Source organism: Phycodurus eques, chromosome 18, assembly GCF_024500275.1.
Source record: "Phycodurus eques isolate BA_2022a chromosome 18, UOR_Pequ_1.1, whole genome shotgun sequence".
Classification (NCBI taxonomy): domain Eukaryota; kingdom Metazoa; phylum Chordata; class Actinopteri; order Syngnathiformes; family Syngnathidae; genus Phycodurus; species Phycodurus eques.
Window position 1 is genome coordinate 11294562 of NC_084542.1, and position 16986 is coordinate 11311547.

Sequence of the window (16986 nt, forward strand, 5' to 3'; positions counted from 1 at the left end):
AGGCAGCCACCACCCTGAACTGGTCGCCAGTCAATCACAGGGCACATATACTGTAGAAACAGAATATTCACGCTCACATTCAATCGGGCACTGAGTGGGAACTGAACCCACACTGCGCGCATGCAAGTCAAGTGAGTGAACCATTGCACCATCAGTGACAAAACACAGTGTGTGTGTATATTATATATATATATGAAAACCATAGAGCATATTTACTGGAACTGGGACAGGCAAGCCTCGGAAAGTAAATATATAATAAAATACTGATAGACTTTTCTGCATGTAAATGAATGATGTGAGACAAGCATCTTCAGAGTGACACCCCAGTGTCCTGACGTCTGCAAGACAGGTAATTGCGCCTGTTGTTTAATAGTCTGAGCTAGAACATTGTTACCGACACAATGTCAATTTTGTCTTCTATTATCTTAATTGCTAGCAGGAGAATTCTATGTGCATGTGTGAAAAGTAAAACTTAGCCATAAAACAAAGGAGTGAGGGCAAGTAGTATTCAACCCCACGCTTCATGCCACTAATTCCAACGCACTAGTTCTTTACGTAACTACAACTTAAAAAAACTAAAATTTTATTAGGCAAAACTGGAATATGCAGCCAACTGAGCATCATGCAACTAAATCTGTTTAAAAAAACATTCCATCTAGTCCATGAAACATTAAGGCAGTTATATTTTACTCTCCCCCACACTCCCCATTTTAGTCTGGTTGAATACAGAGTAGGATTTGTTGAGAGTAATAAATATTAGCAATAAATTTTTATAGACATGAACCCGTGTTAGAATACGAATACAGTGAATAAATGCAGTAGACAACAATAACAACTAAAAATGCATGTATTTTTGAATTTTTATTACAAATACATTTCTAGGTTTTAAACGAGCAAGACAAAGAAGAGCAGACATACAAATACATTATAAAGTATACATACATTGTGTTTTACAATAATACTTAAGCATATTTATGCTTTTATGAAAATATTTATGAAAATCAAAATCTTCCTTGATTATATTACTATCTATTTATGGTTTACTGAAAATCTTGATGTGCCAATGTTTGGGTTTAACTAATTTAAGATGGTCATCTTGTACTTAAAACAAAATGACCAGTTTGTCGGCTACTTCCGTAACAGCGGCTGTCGAAGACTGTCAACACATTGTTTGGAAGAATATACCTAAAAAGTCACACAAAACATGCCGTGACGTCAGAGAACCTTACAAGAGCTCAGTGCTGCCCCTGCACTGTTGACATCCAGAGGTGGCAAAAGGTCCAAAAGTCCAGTTCTACTTCAAAAACCACTGATTGGCATTAAGTACGGGAGTAAAACACTTCGCCTCGCCTCCAAGGTTCGCACTGTAGAGAAGTTGCTGACACAGAGACAGACACAGACGGCTCCATAAAAATTACAAACATCAAATTAGTGGGGGGCAAGCTGCTGGTAATGGTTTATGCAAACAAGTTTCTAATTAGAAGCGGGAGACATATGATTAGCAGTAAAATGTTTGAAATAAATAAATACATAACAAAAACATCAATCATTCTTGTCTTTTATGACTTTTTATGTCCAAATAAAAAATGTGGGCCTGAGCGGTGGCCTCATCTGCCAACATAAGATGCCTCATGATGAGTGAAGGTGGATCCAGGCGCCAAGACATGTCAAGGTCGGCATTTTAAATGTGCTGTGTCAGTGAGGGTGATGGCTCTGCATTGGGGGGAGTGTGTGTTTGTGATACACGGGGAGAGAAAGGAGTCTATTGCTTTCGGGCAGCCGCCGACGAGAATTTATAGGACGGGAGCGTCATTTAAAAAATGATCATTTATTTTATACGCAGCAGGGTTGAGGAACACAATTTTTGAGGAAAGCCAATATCACAAAGAACCTTGGCCATCATTATCTGCGGGAAAAGGTCTGGGTTATCCATCCATCTTTGGCTATATTGCACATAAACCCACACATACACTCCTGCCAGTTCTACTCTCTGCCCCTTGGAATGAATCCCAATGACGGCTGACCTTTACCGGCCTGGGGTGCATGGGATGAGCTCGTGAGGTGGGGGGTTGTCAGGGAGGGCCAGTCATAACCCCACAGAGCGAGCGCCAACCTTCACTAAGTAGTGTGGACATGCTTAATGAGTGACGGAATACACCAGAGGACAAGGAGATAGATGACAATGAGCAGCCACGGGATAAAGAGAAGAGAGCCCAGTGATGCTAAATCACACTTTTCACGGATGTTTCTTAATAGTCAATGAATTGATTTTTGAAGAACGACTGTATATCACAAAGTAACTGAAGCAAAATGGAAAGCAATACTTGGCAGCAACCAGCAAAAGCGATGTTTACTACAGGTTGAAAACAGTTCTTATTTAGCGTACAGTTCTATTTAGTGTACAGTCTATATGACAACTAAAAATATTTTATTTGCACTCCTCGCTTTTAATTTAATTAATGATTACTTTATGTTATACCATGATTTTATTTTCCATCTTGTAATTGTAAGTAGCTGTAAAGCACTTTGAATTGCCTTGTGTACAAATAACGCTGTACAAATAAACTCGCCTTGCCTACTCCAGCTACAGCCATGCAGGCCTATCCAGGCAGCATTATCCACAGTACAACTTGGGCATTGACACAAGAGTTCAGAACATTAAAACAAACGATTCTCCCCTCTCATGTAATTTAAAATTACAGGATCATTAATCTTGCCTATGATTGTTGTCAAATGCTCATCCCTAGAATTATTTCATTTGAAGGTATTGTAGGCTACTTTGTGGTCCTTTTATTGGTTGGTTGGTTAGTTAACTGATTAGTTAGGAGCAGAGGTGGGTAGAGTATCCAAATATTGTACTCAAGTAAGAGTACTGTTACTTTAGAATAATATGACTCAAGTAAAAAGTAGTCTTCCAAATATTTACCTGAGTAAGAGAATGAAAGTACTCAGTGAAAAAACTAATCAAGAGTAACTGCTGAGTAACTTATGATTTAAGGAAAAAAAATAAAAAACAAATCTGAACATGAACGTTAAATAAAATAAAAACATAATATAAGGGAATCCACACGAACCTACCACCATTTCAATTTTTAACTGCCCAACACTCAACAACACATGCATTGGGCCCAACAGAAACATTATTTGCTTTATTCACTTGAATAAAGAAACTGTTTGCTGACCAGACTCAATGATAGTGTGTGTGTGTGTGTGTGTGTGTGTGTGTGTGTGTGTGTGTGTGTGTGTGTGTGTGTGTGTGGTCTGCTACTCGGGGAACTGCTGACTAGTTTCAGTTAAAAATTTCCAACAATAAGTTAAAATGGGTCAAAATTCCGAGGGATTCTCCAAATTAATGCATTAAAATTGATGGTTCAAACGGCGTCAGTTGGCCTGAAACTCCACTTAAATAGCAAAAATGGAACATTATTTATGAGAAGAGCAGTGTGGGCAGTAGAATAGGGCTTGTACTTCACTAATCAATAGTTTTTTTCCTGAATGTGGAGGATTTTAGAGGCATTGGAAGTGCTCATGTTTTTATTTTTTAGAAAATTTCACAAAGATGGCTACCACCTGTCATGTTGCTATAGACACAGCCATTCTTCCAATTAGCAGAGACAACCTCGATTCTACTTCAAATTGCTTCAAGCTTCAATTCCAGATCAGATCAGTTGACAGTCAATTACCGTAATTTATCGTGTATAATGCGCATTTCCCACCCCAAACAATGTCAAATATCACTGGTGCGTATTATACTTAGGTATATGAAGGGGGGGGGGGGGGGAAGACTTGCCCATTTTATTAATGTATGCCGCCATCTAGAGGTTATGAAAAAGCGGTACCCGTTCATTTCAATATTCCACCGCCACCTAGAGGTTATGAGAAAGGTGTACACTTTCATTTTAATATGCCAGCACAACCTAGAGGTTATGAAAAAGGTGTAGCCTACACTTGCATTCCAATATGACAGTGGTACGTATGACTGCATATGTACAGTTCTGTACAGTTTACATCCCCTGGGAGAATTTGCGAAATATAGTTGTTGTTTTTTTTAAATACGACTAATGACTGAACACAACCATCATTAATTTCTTTATGGTTATGTTTTGTTTGATGCTAATGCTTTTCTGAAATGTTTGACAGTTTAATTTGAATCTCATTCAAATAAAACTAAATGTGTTTCGCCTGGCCCTTTATGTTTCCTTTAAAGAATTGTAGAAGTCTCCCCGGGTAATCAAACATATGAGCACAATTGTATTTTCTAATTTCCTAAATAAAAGTAGGGCTGTGAATTTCAAAAGAAGAGCAAGTAAATAAAAAGAAAGTATTACGTGTACAAATTAAGTGCTTAACTTAAAACCCTACCTAAAAATAACAAAATACAGAGAATACTTAATGTTTTGATCATATGGGTAGAAGCAAAATCATGCATTGTAAAAATGCATTACACAAAGGTAGAATTTTTAGGTCCACTTTGGGGGTGCGTATTATACATGAGTGCGCATTATACACGAGAAATTGCGGTAATTGATTATTATGCCAGTACCAAGTGTTGATAGTTGAGGCTCACCTAATAGTGGTTACAACTAACATCAAAATGTGTTTGTCTACACTATCTATGACCAAATCTCGAAAGTTAGGAGTGACAAAAACATTGGGCTTTGCTGCCTCTCAAGCAATAAGCTCCCAAATAAAACTCCCAGCTCAGCCGAGCCCTTTAAACGCTCCTTTTCACCTCACTCATATTCTATCCCAGAATTTACGATGTGAGCTTGACTCCCATTATACCTTGGCTGAGGGAAAACCATCCCCTTCGAATACGAGCCAAGGTGGTCTCTCGCGCTTTCTCTCTTTGACAGAGGAGATGAAGGCAGCATGCGGGAGACAGACTATAGAGGGAGGCAAACAGTATGAGGAAAAAAAAAAAAAGAGGGTCAAAAATAAAGAGTGTGTTGTAGGTAAAGTGGGAGCCAGGGAGGTAGTAATTGGGAGAAAGATGGTGGCTGTAGAAACCAAGGCAGTGGGGGTGGGGGGGGTAGCGTGTTCCCTGAGGGATCCGAGTCCTGACTAATACAGAGAAGCACTTTCATACAGAGCAGTAACACACAGCTCCCACCGATTCATCACTTTCTGCTAAATTACCTCAACCCTTTGTCTTTGAACCTCAGCGCCTTTGCTCCGTGACCTCAAAATCCCCACAGCGCAGGGTGACATATCCATTTATTTTACAGTCACTCTTAAAATGTTGCTTTTTCCAAGCCAAGAGGGAAAACAGAAATCTAGATATAAACACCGTTGCTCCTTCCATCCATATTTTGAAATAAAAGGACTACAAAATATTATTTTAAATACTTACATAAGACCTTTCCCTCAAGGCTGCCTAAATATGTGACATTTCCAAAGCAAGACTGACTGTCCCTTCAAGTTTCCTCCACATGCTCCAGTTTCTTCACGTGTGCATGAGAGATGAAATTTAGGCTAAAAAAATGCCCAAAGGTGCACCCCTCTGTATTCATCCTCTGGTGAACTGGCGACTGCTATGAATAAATATAAATGGAGAAGATGAAATAAATAATTGACACACTGAGATGGGTGCCTTTGTACCCGTGCACCTGCCTGACAGCACCTTTGCGGCTGTGCTGATGTTGTCCCCCGCTTCTGCTCAATTCCGCTCGCTGTCTCCCTCACATCTCCATTTCCTTCTTGCTCATCTTTATAGGTTTTTGTTAGAGCTTAGATTTTTTTTTTTTTTAAAGCCATACCCACTGGGAAATGCTTATGAAAGACTTTGGTAAGCTTGTGCTATTTAATTGCTTCACTTTGGGTCAGGGTGGTTAGGAAATGTTCAAATAGTCCCTCTTAATGACAGGACAATACTTAACATTGTTGGGATTTAGTGGGTGCGCAGTGATGTTTAACTGTAAGCCACATTTCTATCAAGTGGTCCAGATCAGTTAGGTTTGGCGCGGTATGGTTGGGCTTTGTCTTTTAATGTCCACTGTGTAAATCGCATGCCATCATAAAAGAATGACAACATGTACAGAGGGTTCTCGGTTTACAAGGACATAATAACGATGCTGAGATCGCATTTTGTCGCATTACCTGGAACTTGTAGGTAGCTGGTGCGACGCATAATAGCATGCAACAAGCATTCCCCAGCGAGGTTGGGCGACTCTTCAATGTGGACGCGCTGTTTTTTTGTTTACAATATAGTGTACACGACCGAGCGTTTGCCACGGTTTTAGCTTGCGTCAAAACAACATCCTGTTTTCGGCCATTTTATTTCGGTGACAAAAGTTTTTCGGTCCGAAATCGAAAATGCACTTTTGGTCCATTTTCAGCCAAACATTATGGTGGCCGAAATGTTGGTACATTACGAACAAAAACAACAAAAACATATTAGGGAATGTAAGAATTAAACTGGTTTTATAAAGTGTTATTAGGCCAAAAGTCACACCAAAAAGTGTTGTACATTTGTGTGGTGCGTGCCATTAGGGGGCGTGGCCTTGTGAGTGACATCAAGAGCTACAAACACCTTGAATTTGTGTTAGCATCTGCTTTATGCTCCTTGCAAGTGTTTTCATTTGCATGTGTGTGTTTGACTGTTTTTGACGTTCAATAAACGGCTGAAAGTGTATCGGCAAAAAATTAACAAAGATAATAATTAGGCTTTACACGATCAGGATTTTTGGGGCCGATCAGCGAGTTTAAAAAAAACGATAACCCATCACTGATCCGATGACAAGATGGAGCAATGTGTCTATTTACAACCCCAATTCCAAAGAAGTTGGGATGTTGTGTTAAACAAATAAAAACAGAATACAATGATTAATTGATTTAATTAAATTGTTAATTGAATACACTACAAAAACGAGATATTTAATGGTCAAACTGATAAACTTTATTTTTTTTAGCAAATAATCATTAACTTAGAATTTTATGGCTGCAAAAGCTGGGACAGGGTCATGTTTATAACTGTGCTACGTCACCTTTTCTTTTAACAACATTCAATAAATGTTTGGGAACTGAGGACACTAATTGTTGAGCTTTGTAGGTGGAATTCTTTCCAATTCTTGCTTGATGTACGGCTTCAGCTGTTCAACAGTCCGGGGTCTCCGTTGTCGTATTTTACGCTTCAGATTTCTCCAGATTCTCTGAACCTTTTGATGATATTATGGACCATAGATGATGAAATCCCTAAATTACTTGCAATTGTACGTTGAGGAACATTGTCCTTAAACTGTTCGACTACTTTCTCACGCACTTGTACACAAAGAGGTGAACCTCGCCCCATCTTAGCTTGTGAATGACTGAGCAATTCAGGGAAGCTCCTTTTATACCCAATCATGGCACCCACCTGTTCCCAATTGGCCTGTTCACCTGTGGGATGTTCCAAACAGGTGTTTGATGAGCAGTCCTCAACTTTCTCAGTCTTTTTTGCCACCTGTCTCAGCTTTAACGTCAAAAGACACGCGATAAGGCTAAAAATAAACTCTCTTTTGGATTCAAATATACTGTGCTCGCTGGCGACGTGGAGTCAATGTATTTTGCGCAGCGAAATATGACAGTAAAGCCGATCAGCCAATGAGCATAAAATGCTAATCATCGGCCGATACCGATCAGGCCGATAAAATCGGTGTAAAGTTTCATAATAATTCCCCTCACTTGAGCACGGTGTAGCACTTGTAAGTCAAGATACCACTGTAACAGAAGGAAACAAAGAGAAATTGCTCAAATTCATTGCCAGAACAGAGTGGCATCTTTTTCCTTGTTACTCTGCGTTGTGTGAAGACCCATACCAACGTTATACATATCACAACAGTAACCTGCATGCCTCTTATATTGACAGAACGCCTTGTCCCTGTCAGGATGTAGTTTTGTGCTTCGAGTCTCTACGTTTGTTCGCTTGACTTCTCCATTTTTCCCACTCGGCACCATCAGCTTCCACTTGAATGCACCCTCCACTCGATTGTGACCTCTTTGTAGGTTGTTTTGTATATATTGTAAGGATTGTGTAAGGGTTGATGTATGAGGCCTTGTGTGGAAGTGCTATTACTCCGCAGGATGCAGTGGCAGCTGCCATAATCTCTTTTGACCGCTTCACTAAAAGTTTAATCTGTTGTGGCAAAAGAGTCCCGTCAGCAGACCGAAGGGTTTCTGCTTTGCTGGAGGAACATAATCATCACTCACCACTACCCACCCTCGGCTTGCTTGGTTGGCTTGGACATACAACATTGTATGTTGTTAGTGTAAAAGCAACTGACACAATCTTCTGTGCTGACTATCGTTCTCTTTCTCTCTCTCTCTCTCTCTCTCTCTCTATCTGTCTTGGTTGGCCGTTATGTTCTATTAAAATAAAATAAAAAGACAGTGTAGGGGGGAAAAAAATTGTGTTTCCTAAATCTTATTAAGGAGAGATTCTTCCACAATGTCTTCCCTCAGCATTAATAAGAGAGCTTGAGCATACAACAGGCACTGCATCTCTTCCACTAAACAGGAACTGCAGCTCACAGCACATCAGCTAACTGCACATGAAAAACTCAATACAGCTTGCCAGGCTGTGTTAGGGCTCAGCTGATGCAATCACACCTACAAAAACCATTTCCTCTATTTACTACTTCCAACTTTAGATGCAAAAAACAGAGATTGAATTCCACACTGCCACAAACAGGGGCGATACTTGCTATAACTTGCCGGGATGATCGATGCCTTATTCGTACAGAAACACCCAATCAAACATTCAGATCCAACTGCATAGCTGTAACAACACTGAAGAACCCATAAACTTCATCACGACAGCCATGTTGCAAAGGGGATTAGGGAAGAGTTGAATAATTGATCAATTCTGTTTGACGGGATTAATCATGTCTTGAAGAAAATTAAGTAAAATTAAGTTGTTTCGTAATTCTGTTTCAACTGGTTTGCTGTCTAAAGAAGTGTTGGGTGCCACACCTATGCGATGGCAACTCCACCAGGAGGCTTTTTTCTCCTCAATACAAAACTGGTATTGTAATAAGAGTCCTGACTATTCAATGATTTGCCTGTCCCATCACAATTGATTACCTGATTATGCTTACCACAATAGATCAAGGACATTTAGTCAAATGCCCATTCCTGCGGACCACAGTAAATAACAATGACACTGCATATACACTATATGGGCAAAAGTACAGTGTTCCCCTGCTGTCCATGGGCGAAAGCAAATAGCTAAAATCTGCAGGTAAAGGTTGATAATTGCCTAGAGATGCCACAGGACGGCAGCAAAGATTTACTGTCCTACCAGACAAGGGCTATGGCTGTATAAATGAATCTCCCCCCTTACGCCAACATAGCAGCTCACCCATCAAATTGCCACAAGATGGCGCCAAAGTAATACTTTTATATTAGACAGGACTTTAGCCTCAGCATAAAAACGGTGAAATGACTAAATTTTCAGCAAATAATGGATGTTTCAAAAAATACCTGCAAATATGTGAATCCATGAGGAGCAAATTGTGAATATGTGGGGGAGCACTGTACAGTGAAACCTAGCAATGAAATGGTCTATCCAGTGTAAATTCTTCTAGGACACGTTTCTACGAGATGGAAGGAGTCTCTGGGGATTCGTGTCCATTTGTCCAGAACAACATCTATGAAGTCAGAGATCACTGAACATCTGACGGCATTTGTGGTCAGACAGTTCTTCCAAAACAAACTTGTCCATGTATCATCATCATGGAACAGATAAGGGCCTTCTTTGAACTGTTCTCACAAAGTTAGAAGCTGAGAATTGTCTAAAATGTCTTGGGGAGATGAAGAATTAAGATGGAAAGTTAACAAGGGGGTCTTGCTCAACCCCTAATTGATTAATCAAAGAAGAGGTACATGCCAAGACTGTGTGTATGTGTGTCGCCTCTTGGTTGTCCTTATGCACCAGGTGCTGACAGTAGTCTAGACAGCATAGTCCATCAATCTTTCCCTGGGCTGCTGCTTGTTCAGCACCCTTTGTGCACCGACTGAGCTTTACTTCTTCTTCTCTATACTTGCTAGCCTATCTTACTCTTTTGAGAGGGTAACCAGGTGACAGGAACAGTTGTCAGCATAGAATCTTAGCATGGCATACACAGAAGTCAGCAATTCCGTGTTCCGCGTTGGTCACGGGACGTTCTGCACATCGAACTTGCCATTTAAGGCAGCATTCTCCCTATTAAACGGCATTGACGGGCACACAACTAATAAACAGAGCGACCTGCATTTAAATCCTAATGCTAGTTACATGTTGTATCAGTGTGTCAAAAATAGCTTTTTACTTGTGAAAAGTGTCAAAAAGGAACAAAATTCAAGAGTATGGTCACACATGGAAGTGTAATGCCATTTGTTATGCCTAGGCTTGCGCAGGCAGATTATGATGATACCAATGACTTTCATATACGGGCGAGAATATTTCAAATGACAGAGCCGTAACATGAGCACTTACATTTGATGTCAATGCCAGCATGAAGTATTCCTTTGATCCACTTGCATTTGTGCGTGGTCACTGGAGCAAAATGCTCCTGAACACTGGAATTTTATCATACTCGAGGATCTTCAAGCTGTGGTTTATCATCATTTGCAGAAGCTTTTGTGGGGTGGTGGCATAAACAACACACCAGCCCTCTGGGACAAGATGCAAATAGGGAACAAAACAGAGCAGAAGTCCTGAAAGTGCACTAATTACAACTTGTCGTGCTTGTTTCGAACTAAAACATTTTTTCCCCCCCTGGTGCAGGGACAGGTATTCCATTTTATTGTTGATTTGCATCAACACAACAGCCAGCCCTGTTCCAGTCAAGTAGTGCTGTATCAGCCCAGCCTGCATCAATAGTCTGGATGAAAGATGGCTCTTCTAAAGCGCAAAACGAGGTGGGGGTGGCTGAGCAGATGAGAGGTAATGTGGGCGGACTTGGCAGGCGACCGAGGCCGCGGTGGGAGTGTCTGCTCGCCACTGCTGCAGATGTTGTTTGCTAGTCTTCACACAACATTACACTTGGAGTCATGCATCTCAGAATGAGGGAGGGGATAGTGAAATAATTATAGTACTCTTGACAGTTGTGATGCACACTCCATGTGATGTATTTCGACGCCAACTCCGAAAAACAGTCCTTCTACCCTGACTGTTAAATACTTGCCAGATATGCAACCTATCAATACTAGTCAAGCTAAGGAATGAAACGCTTCCTCAAAAGCAAATCCAGCCCTCAGGCAGCTTTAATGGTTTTAATTCAGCAAACTGAAAAGAGGCTAAAATTTCAGAAAGTCAGTTAACATCTTTAGAGTGCTTTAGATTATTTCCCCTATATATATTACTGGTTATGAGATCTCGGAATGCATTCAAATACATTATTACTGATGCAACACCACGTGGCTATTACAGTATGACATCACACACACGTTCCTGGTGACTGTGCAAAGGCAGCGGTGAGAAACAGGCCATTCCATGTTATTGCTTTAGACTTGTAATCCAAATGGTTGGTGTGTCTTCTGATGAATTATTGATCTACTCATGTAACACAAACACAATAAAAAAGCATGACAATAACGCTCTGTCACTACACACAGGATATGAGGCGGAATAGATCGAGAATCATAAATACATAAGGTCCATCTGGGATCCATTTAACGCAGGAGTACATAAGAAAATGACAAATGCGATGGGAAATGTATTGACTCTGTACAAGCTGGAAGAGAAGGAACGTATATGATTGACAGCAGAAATTTCTGCGGGGCGGGCTTTTCAGACCATTCGGCAACACAGCCACAGCGACTGAAGGATGAACGAGCGTCTCACTTCTTGACCATTTTGAAACCTGTTTTCATATACTTGGCAATTTTTTTATCCATTCAAATTTCACAGGCTTGTTAACAATACTCTTCTCTGTGGACATTTTTTGGGTCACTTTACTGGGTCTTTAAGGTAGAGTGTATCTTTTTACATTTACTGTTACTAGTTGGTCAATAGGTGGTTCTGTGATGCATTTTGAAACTGGTACAGATTATTTGAACATTATTGTTTTGGGATTGTGTTCAAACTCATAGGTTTCACTGTAATTTTCTTAATGTTCTCAGTAACTAAGGCATGCATCTTAAAGACATTTTAATTACCGACTGCAATTCTAGTTAGATTGAAACGTACTGTAATTATGGCATCGCTGAAAACTGATAGAAATTACTGGCTGCAAAGCTAGTATTGGTCCGAGACTGCACAGTGTCATGACAGGAAGCATTCTTTGGCTGCAAAAGACTACGACGAAAGCATACATGCGCTCTTTGGAGCGGAAGCTGTTCCGAGCCACGTGCGGGAGACCCCAGCGCTGAAGCTTCACCGACCTTATTGTTTGACTGTATTTTCAAATAAATTGTCAAACTTTTCATTCGGTCTAATCATTGAAGAATCACTTCAACCAGAATAAAAGAACCGGGTAATACAGGTTTGAACGGTTGGCAGGCTAAACCCGGGCCGCAAAGTTTCTTTGTTCTCTTTTTTTTTTTTTACCTCTAACAAATCTCCTAAAACTTCGCACAAACCAACAAGGGAGTTCGTTTAAAAATATATATATTTTTTTTTAAAGGTCACAATGATCTTAACACTGCTCGCTTAGTTCAATCAATCATGATGTAATGCCAGCTCAACAAAGGTCCAAGGTGTCAACTCAGGCCTGACTCTGTACGTAGATAAAGGTCTGGTCTGGTCCTTGCCTGTCTGCAGCAATAAATGTCCTCCTTCCACAATCTGCCTTCTAGATTCCTCCGACTTTTAGATCCTGTCCTTCCAGAATGTCGTCTGCAGTGCCTGGTTCTGTTCCACTTCCCGTCTGCGAGCCGAGGACCGGCACAGAGGACCGGCCTGCCAGCGGCTTCGCCCGGTCGCTTGGCTCCATACAGCCTGATCATTACTGCTGGCTAACAAGGAGAGAGCAAGGATGTCTGTGGCTGCTCTATCCCTTAACTAAGAAAGAGAAAGCCCTCACGGGGAACAGTCGCAGCAGCGGCAGCGATTCTGCGGTGCGGACTCCTGCTGTACCTATAATGGTGCTTTCTCATTATAATTTTACTACTGGGGGAAAAACGGTATACATGCTGGGTTTCGCATCCTTTCAACTAGGGTTTGTGGGACGACATGGGGTGATGGGAAATGCTTTGAATTAACGTCCCATGGCGATGGCCATGTGTGTGCATACAGGTGATTTTCTCACAACTGCTCAGCTGGATACGTGCATGCACTTATTGTCATGTGTTATGTTGGTGCAGGTGAGGTCAAAAGAGATGCTGACAGGAAAGTGGGGTGGGGGGTGAATGCAACAAGCCTGGACTGATTTGTTGAGATTTTTGCAAACAAGATGCATAGAAACACAGAAAGACTAAGCGTACTGAAGTAAACACAGTTCCATCTGTCCATCCATCAATCAATCTAGGTTGTCTATATATATGGTGAGTCGAACGCTATCCCAGCAGACTTATGCCAAGAGGTAGGCGGCACAATTGACCAATTGTCAGTCAATCACAGGGCACTGAAATGGAATGGCGAGACTGGCTTGCCTCACTAATTTTCTGCCTTTGGAGGTAAAGTGCAATCAGAGCCATAAAAGCCTGAACAGGCCAGGAATGCCATGCCGGAATGTCAGGACAAGGGTGTGAAGTTTCTTACGCGACGTTAAAGTCTCCCGCCCTGTTGTGTTGAAAGCAATGTCGCTGTCCAATATACATAACGCCAAATGCTCGTGCTGATGATGTCACACATCTGAAAGTTGGATTCAAGGAAACTGTGTAAAAGCAGACAGTTGTGGCAATGTTGCACCTTCCCGTGATTCTGTTTAAAGAAAAGGCTTAATGACAGATCTTCTATTACAGCTCAGAGGCAGCTATTTGATGGAGAACAGGTTGAAATGTTTAACTTTGCCGTTTCGTGGAGCTGTGTGAGAGCTTTGTGTGGACGCCTGTCTCCATGGACTATTATTGTTGCCATCCTTCATTTTGCGAGAAAAACAAAAATTCCCACCAGTGCTGCTGTTTGATAACATCCCCGAAATTCTGATCTGATGTTTAGCTTCTTTAACAGATTTTAGACTACAACAGTATGTTTAAGAGGAATTGGGTCTAATGGTACTGCAGTGTGAACACTGCTAAAGTGACAGACAACCATTAACACCTACATGCAATTTAGACTCTCAAATTAACCTTACAAAAATGTTTTGGAGTGTGGGCTGGAATACCCAGAAAGGACATGGAGAACACTAGTCACTAGTACTGCCTATGCAGTTACAATGGATTAAAAAAACAACAACACAAATCTATCCCAAAACCATAGCTATATACATTTCCCAAGGTTCCACAGGAGCTGAGTCTAAGCAATGTTATAGGCAGTCAACAATATTATTAATATTGTCAACAAAGGGCAGAGTTGTGGATATGTTACGCATTAAATACTTAGCCCACTGTTTGATCACTGGTTTAATTGATTTTCAGTTTTCTAAACTGTAGCGATGACATTTTGTCCGTATTTGCTGTTGACACTGAATTTAGTCAGTCAATATCACTGCCTCTGGATTGGTAGCCTCTATTGGACCCATTGTTGTAATTTATTTGGGACACTAATCACAAACTAATTAGTATGGCAAAGTGACATTGCAATAAAGTCTTTCATGATGATTGTGATGTGTTTTTTATTGACTACTTTCAAGAGAGGTGGATAGTTTGTAGAATGTAACAGGTGTCGCTGTTAAAATATATTGGGATTATACTAAAAATTGTTCCCAATAAAGTATTTTATGAATGAATGAATATACAGACAAAAGCAACATCTCTTGGTTCGAAGGAGCTGCCTGGCTCAGTTCTGACAGTGTACAGATGATTCACCGTAGCCATCAGGTACCCCCTTACCACTGGTTGGTTTCTCTCCTGGGACTGTTCCACTGCCAATACCCTGGGCCTCTACCTCCCTTCCTATTGAAATGAAACACGGTGAGTGAGGACATGTGGCGCAAATGGTTATTTTATTACTATTATCGACAAGTATTAACAATTATAGTTGCATCATTGTTGAGCATATGCAACTAAAATAGTTACATAGACCACAGTTGTCCGGGTGTTTGAAAGGCATGATAAGTTTACATCACCTTCCATTACGAGAGGCTTGAAAAGCTTTTTATCAAACCAACAGGGAATAACTCTTGGTGGGTTCTTGCAGTTGAAACAACCACTCATGGTGGTTTGCACTTAATGCATCTAAACGAACCGATTGCTGTAACAAATACAATAAATAGCTAAATGCAAGTTTGTTGGCTTATAACTTTCAGTGTAAAACCATGTAGTTCAGTCGATTATTCGATTATCAAGAACTCTAAAGAACACACTTCCTGGCTATTCATTTAGTCCATCTAGTTTGCAGTCTGAAGAATGACAAAATATCGGCCTACATCGTTTGACGCTGCTCAAAAATAGATTTGGGAGTCTTTACAAATGAAAGTAATGGATTGGGTATGTGACGCGCTACCTTGTCAAGTTAGATTGACGATGGCCAATCAACTTTTGCTGATGATTCTACAGAGAAAAACAATAAATAATGATTGAATGCAGGGTGTCGGCATATAGCATGTACTGCATACCAGCGTGAGGGGATGTATTAATGTGTGCATGTCTAAGCGGAGCAGAGGTTGGTGAAGCTTAGCCGACTGTGGAATGTAAACTAGCCACTGCAGCACTCCTGCCTGGCCGCTGTCAGACGGCGCTCCGCTAGCGATCCGATTTCCGATGTTTAATCCCCACCTCTGCTCACATTTTAACAACTCACCCACCACAGTCAAATGCATTCCGATGCACCCACCTCACATTGCAAAGTTATGCGCACACCTTTTACTTTCAAACAGAAGCGTCGATTGGAACATAAAGCTGCAGTCGTTTATCGTGCATAACCACTTCACAGCTTTTTGACAGTTGTACGCCTCTGGCAGCCGCATCTATCTCGAGCAGACACTCGCCAAAAGCAAGGTTAAACACTTTAATCTAATCTGATGACAAATGATTTGATGAGGTTAGCCAGCGATTAACCTCTTCGTCTACATTTTTGGTACCTGTTACTGAGTAGGCCGCCTCCCCCCCACCCAAATGTGTGTGTGTGTGCGCGTGGGTACGCGCACTGCAGTCCTCCGAGGGACACATGATGATGACGGCTGACTCACCCATTAGCCCAAATTAGAGCCATCCTTCCACCATTCAAGACAGAGCCGCTGGCAATGCCACGTAGTCAAAGCCATTATGGAAAACATGCACTAAACTGATTTAACTTTGCAAATACCATTAACTGGTGCCCCAAGATTACAAATATCCCAAGTCCCAATCTGAGGAGGCAAATGGGGAGTCGTGTTTAGAAAATCTTACATCAATGTCAAGGACTGCACTGGCTGCCAAAGGCAGAGAAAGGCAGGTTCATGTGAAAATGAGCCAAATAAAATGAAGGAATAAAAACAATTAGAGGGCCCACATGGACCAAAGTGCTTGGGGGAATATGTCCCCTTGTGTTGAGTAAATGTGACAATCAAACCACCCTATATTGATCTTATCAATTTACAAACTCACTGTATGAAGCCTTGAAAAATAAATGGTGCTCTGGCTCCAGTTGGCCACATAATTAATAAAAAAAATAAAATAAAAAAAACTTTAAAAAAACTTAGTTTTTGCATGTGGGCCAATTTGCCAAAACAAACTTCAGCATGGGGCACCTTGACACTTAGTCCACTCTTTTGTCTGTTTTGAAAACATTTTTTAAAGACAGATTACAAGCGATTACATTAGAGTACTTGCCGATACCAAATACCAATACTAGATAATTCCATTACGTCTTGCAATTGAGATGAAAATACCTTTTAAATGACAACAAATATTGTTTGAAAACACATTCTTTCCTTAAACACGGCATACGTTTTCACTCAGATATAATATTTGAGTGACAGCTTGCCATTATTGACATTTTAATAT

General features: G+C 40.8%; 1 protein-coding gene across 4 annotated transcripts in view; it reads right to left on the minus strand.

Annotated features, from left to right (window-relative positions):
- Positions 1-16986, minus strand: part of fut8b (fucosyltransferase 8b (alpha (1,6) fucosyltransferase)) — a 114033-nt gene that overhangs the window by 63746 nt on the left and 33301 nt on the right. The window contains exon 1 of one of the 4 annotated variants that reach the window (XM_061704897.1): positions 10454-10514. The exons of the other annotated variants lie outside the window; for them this stretch is intronic. The gene's annotated coding sequence lies outside the window, so the exon portion shown is untranslated. Of the gene's footprint in view, positions 1-10453; positions 10515-16986 lie in introns of those variants that run through there. 4 annotated transcript variants of the gene reach the window in all.